The sequence below is a fragment of the Bos javanicus genome, chromosome 20 (assembly GCF_032452875.1).
Source record: "Bos javanicus breed banteng chromosome 20, ARS-OSU_banteng_1.0, whole genome shotgun sequence".
NCBI lineage: Eukaryota > Metazoa > Chordata > Mammalia > Artiodactyla > Bovidae > Bos > Bos javanicus.
The window spans coordinates 45187704-45193703 of NC_083887.1; positions in this window are offsets into that span (position 1 = coordinate 45187704).

Here is a 6000-nt window from a genome sequence, read left to right on the forward strand (position 1 = left end):
CTCCTGCAGGAGGAAACGGAAACCCCTCCAGTACTCTGGAGGGGAGAATCCAATGGACAGAGGAGCCTGTGGGCTACAGTCCATGGGGTCACAAAAGAGTCAGACTCAGTTGAGTCTCTGAGTAATGAACTCAAAATGTGTAAAATAATGAGATGGATGAAACTGGAACCTATTATACAGAGTGAAGTAAGCCAGAAGGAAAAACACCAATACAGTATACTAACGCATATATATGGAATTTAGAAATATGGTAACAATAACCCTGTGTACGAGACAGCAAAAGAGACACCTATGTATAGATCAGTCTTATGGACTCTATGGGAGAGGGAGAGGGTGGGGAGATTTGGGAGAATAGCATTGAAACATGTATAATATCATGTATGAAAAGAGTCGCCAGTCCAGGTTCGATGCACGGTACTGGATGCTTGGGGCTGGTGCACTGGGACGACCCAGAGGGAGGGTAGGGGAGGGAGGAGGGCGGAGGGTTCAGGATGGGGAACGCGGGTATACCTGTGGTGGATTCATTTCAATATTGGGCAAAACTAATACAATATTGTAAAGTTTAAAAATAAAATAAAATTAAAAAAAAAAAGACCAAACAACAAAAAAAATAAATAAATAAAAAATTTTAAAAAAAAAGAAAAAAAATACAGTTATTTTTAAGGAGATGTACAAGTGTTTTTATAACTATTGTTCATTCTCTCTTTGTGAACCCATGGACTGCAGCATACAAGGCTTCCCTGTCCTTCACTATCTTCCAAAGTTTGAGAAATGACTGATTTTAGTTTTTCTGTCTTCACTTATTTTCATTATATTATTTTTCAAATTATAAGCCTTGAATCAATCATACATGTGAACTCTATGAGGGTAATCATTTCTAGGTTTATCTGTCTCATGCTATAATAAGTACACATATTTCAAGACAATTGAATTTCTGGAAAATATACAGAAAAATCCATAAAAGTGAATATTTAGAGAAAAAATCCTAATTATCACAACTAATTGAAATTATAAAATATGACAGTTTCCCTTAACTGTTGTTGATATGAATGCTATTAATATATTTGTATATGCAAAGAAACTTTTGAAAATTCAAGTAGGAAAATTATATCAGCTCACAGATTATATTGTAAACATATTGAGTACATTAATGATTAGTCATTAAAATCAATCTTACTCATGTTGATATATGGCAAAACCAATGCAATACTGTAAAGTTAAAAAATAAAATAAAATATATATATTTAAAAAAATAAAAGACTCTGCATTGTCCAAAAAAAAAAAAGAAAGAAAGAAAATCAGTCTTAATAGTAAGTCAATCTTTTAGAAGTAAAAAGTAACAACATATAGGGTGTTAATAGATATTAGAGGACATAATTTGAAAGATTAAGGTGATTGTGCTAATGAAAGCTGTAAGGCCACATTAGCAATTCAGAAAAATTTAAAGTAAAAGTTATTGTTATTATCTTGTAGCACTAGCCAGGATATGTTCTAGGAATTATATCCCAAACTCCCTTAATAATAAATGTCACCAGACTAGACAATGAAATGTATTGATTACCAGACCTTTGCCCCAAGAGGTTCTCATTTAGTAGATTGCATTCTGATATTGTTATCTGCAGATTCCTATGTCCTCCTGTGGACTCTTCAGGCTAGCTTGAAAGTCACCAAGGTTAAGAGAAGGTCTGTGACCTTGGCACACCCTGAATCTTAACCTTCCTTATTTATACTTCAAGTTTGTGAAGCAGGTTATAATTGTTACATTACTTAAACCAATTTTATGGGCACTTGATCACCTGGTCTTATTTGTGACATGCTTGTGTGAAACATTTGATATATATTTCATATAGGTAGGTCCATAGGGCCCTTGTGGCTCAGTCAGTAAAGAATCTGCCTGCAATGCAGGAGACCCTGGTTCAATCCCTGGGTCAGGAAGATCCCCTGGAGAAGAAACATGAACCCCTTTCCAGTATTCTTGCCTGGAGAATTCTATAGACAGAGGAGCCTGGCAGGTTACAGTCCATGGGGATGCAAACAGTCAGACATGACTGAACGATTAACAGCTTGCATTTTCAAACTTAAAGTGTATAAGCGTCACTTGGACAAGTTATTAACAACAAATCCGTGCTTTACCACATAGATTTCAATTGGGTCTCTGATGGGAGCTAGGAATTCACATTTGAAAAAAGGTACTTCTGCTGGCTCTAATGAAAGTGCTGTATGGATTACATATTCAGATATCTATTGGAGAGGACAGATGATTTAAAATTACAATAACTATTGGAAACCCACTTAAATCCAGGCAGACACTGTAGAAATACCTCTGTATTTGGAGCTTCCTACCAGCTGCCAACTTATTTCCTGAATTTTGTAATACATGGTGTAATTCAGTCTCATGGGGCATTATCTATATTCATTGGAATTATTTTGAGATTCTTTCTATTTAAGAAAAAAAGCTAAAGGACAGACTTCTGGGTGATTTAGTTAAAACAAAGCTCTTATTTATGTTATTTAAGTAAACTTGTTTCTTAATTTCCAAAAAGATGTAACTGTAATTATATTCTTTACCGATGTATTGGAAACTACACAAAGAAACTGGTATTATATTTTCTTACAGGAACTCTTTCAGTTTTGCAATTCACATTTTTGGTGAGGTAAAAAAAACTTTCATTACTATGCAAAACAAGGTAGAAAATTTAGATTCATGTGAGAATTTAAATGTTTCTGAACCTTTCCTCAATAAAATATTATGCACATGTTTTAAGACAGTTGAATCACTATGCTTCTCATTAATGATTGAGTAAAATTTTGAATGAATGTGGTATAATTTTTCTGAATCTCATTAAATATTGCATTTACTGAATTTTAGCACAATAGCTACCATCTATCTTAATTGTCATGATCCTGAAACACACCAAATGCATATCATTTGGTCACATTTGCTTTATAACCTAATGTAAATGTTTAAATCTTAGACATCTAATTTATTAGAAAGGTTGATTCAAAAATCGAATGTGAAGAAACTGCAGAAGAATGAAATTATCAATCATATAAACAGAGGATTTTTATATTGGTGTATCAGTGTTTTCAGTCAGTCAGTCAGCAGTTCAGTCGCTCAGTCGTGTCTGACTCTTTGTGACCCCATGTATTGCAGCACGCCAGGCCTCCCTATACATCATCAACTCCATGAGTTCACCCAAACTCATGTCCATCGAGTCGGTGATGCCATCCAGCCATCTCACCCTCTGTCGTCCCCTTTTCCTCCTGCCCCCAATCCCTCCCAGCATCAGAGTCTTTTCCAGTGAGTCAACTCTTCGCATGAGGTGGCCAAAGTACTGGAGTTTCAGCTTTAGCATCAGTCCTTCCAAAGAACACCCAGGACTGACCTCCTTTAGAACGGACTGGTTGGATCTCCTTGCAGTCCAAGGGACTCTCAAGAGTCTTCTCCAACACCACAGTTCAAAAGCATCAATTCTTCAGCGCTCAGCTTTCTTCACAGTCCAACTTTCACATCCATACATCAGTGTTTTAATACAGGTAAAGTTTGTCAGTGTGATCAGCTTTATTTTCTTTTAATTTCAGATGATATAGTCCAATTTAATGAGGAATAATAAAATTGGTTTTTCCTTAGAATTGTTACCACAATACAATCTGCAAAATATAACAGTTTAGATACACACTGCTTGTGTGTATGTGAATGTGCTCATCCACCCTTGTGCACACATGTGCATGTTTAATTACAATGTCAATATTTTAAAATCGCCATTATATTTATCTGTGTGAACATGTTTTATTTATATTTTACCAGAATGTTATTAATTCAAACCTGCTACTGAGGATCTACTTCTGATTTCCTAAATAATCATTTTAAACAAAACTGACGTAACTTTACCCAGGTTAGCTTTCCTCATCAAAATCAGTGTAGAAAAATAATACCCTCATGGAAAAAAAGAAGAAAGACTGCACAGTCTAACCTTAATTTTAAAGGGATAGTTTTATATTTTCATTCCTGACATCAAAAGAGGAGGAATCGTACCACTTCAGTGCTTGAGCTTTTTATTTGACTGAGATTATAAAGTAAGGAACTCTGAGTTTTGTATTTGTTTACTGAGAACATCAAATTTGATTCAGCTTAAAAGATGTATTATATTCTAGTATGCTTTTCACATGTCATTGCTATAGCTAAATGTGCTCTTTTCTTCAAGAATGCAAATTAAGTTTTCCTTTATGAATATTATTTTCATTTTGTACTATAAGTAATTGTTTTTAACATTTATAGTTAAGAATTAACACACTTATAACAATAATATTTTTAAAACAGAGCAAATCACAATGTGCAAAATTTAAAGCCAAAATAATTCATTTATAAAACAATTCATTTATAAAACATAAAATTGGAAAGTAATGAGTATTACAATTATTCAAGTATGACATGAACAGTGTTTAAAAAAATTTATACTTGTGTTTTATCTGATATTTCATAATATAACTAAAAGCTCTGGTTTCAGTTCTAGGAAATCATTCTAGATACTTATTTGTCCAGGGGATTAGTTAAACAAATGTCCCTAACCTATTTAAATTTGTCATCTCAGTTGAAGACAGCTCTTAAGAAGTGAATTGGTGGACTCTGAAACACATGGACACACTTTGCAGCTGTCTTATTATTAGAAGCTGAAAGGTAATTACAAATCACAGAGGTGGCAGTGGCTCGAAGGGGTCAGGTTAAAAAGACAAGGAGAAAAATTATGGTCTAATTTTTTTTAAAAAGGATGTGTGTTTAAACCCAATTGAGTTATTTAATGAGTAGATTTAGAGAAAGGATGGTACCCTGTCATACCACTTCAGCGTACTGAATAGCTCAAGGGGAAAGCTTTGCAAGGAAGCTTTAATTAATTTCCTTCATCTAATCCTCTGTTAACACTGAACAAGCCTCTGTCACATGCGTCATATGAATTCTAAGGACAAAGTAAAAGCCATTTAAAAGTAGTCATATCCCAATAAGGTTATTAAGAGACCATTTCAGAGTTCCTCATTAAAGTTAATGCATTTAGCACTAATACTATTCAAAAGCCATATCACAGTCCAGCAATTTCATAAAATATTGATTGCTTTGGTGTGTTCTTATGTACTAATGTATTATATTTTTAAGTAACTTAGTGAGGCAAAAGTCCAGGTTATTTAGTTTCAGCTTGTTGTAAAAGATTGCAACTCCTGTAACAGCTTTAAATAGCAATAGCTCAAGCCTTGGGTAGATCAGTTTCTATATCTAAAATTGATTGCCAACATTATAACCTCTGTATTTTATCTAGAGCTTTTCTCTCTCAGGGTCATACAAAGGGATAGGAGATTAATGGGGTGATGTATTAAAAAAGTTTTATGAATGATAAATATTATCCCTATTTTTCTGTAGGAGAAATGGAGTCACAGGCAGGTTAAGTAACCATTAAAACTGTTATCCTTTAAAAGGATCCACTTATGCTGCATTTAACTGCATTCCAAGCACTTACTCTCCACCACTATTCTTAACTGTCACTTTGAGTGCCAAAGGTGGGGTGAGGGTAGGTATACTGTATAAAAATATGCAAATTTTGAATCATTTAAACTATCTTTTCAAATATAGATCAACATATCAAGTTTAATGCTCAAAAATCAGAATTCTGCTTACCCTTTTAGTAAGATTTTCTTTAATGTAATGGGAGAGGGGAAAAAGAGATAGATTTGCATATAAATGTATTCTCCTTCAGTAAACTTACTAATGGGCTTCTGGGGTGGCTAAGTGGTAAAGAACTTGCCTGCCAATGCAAGAGATGAAGGTTCAATCTCTGGGTTGGGAAGGTTTCCTGGAGAAGGAAATGGCAACCCACCCAGTATCCTTGCCCGGGGAATCCCAAGGACAGAGGAGCCTGGTGGGCTACAGTCTATGGGGTCACAAATGAAGATACGACGAAAATGAATAAACAATAACAAACTTAGTATCCTAAGCCTCTAGTACTATACTCT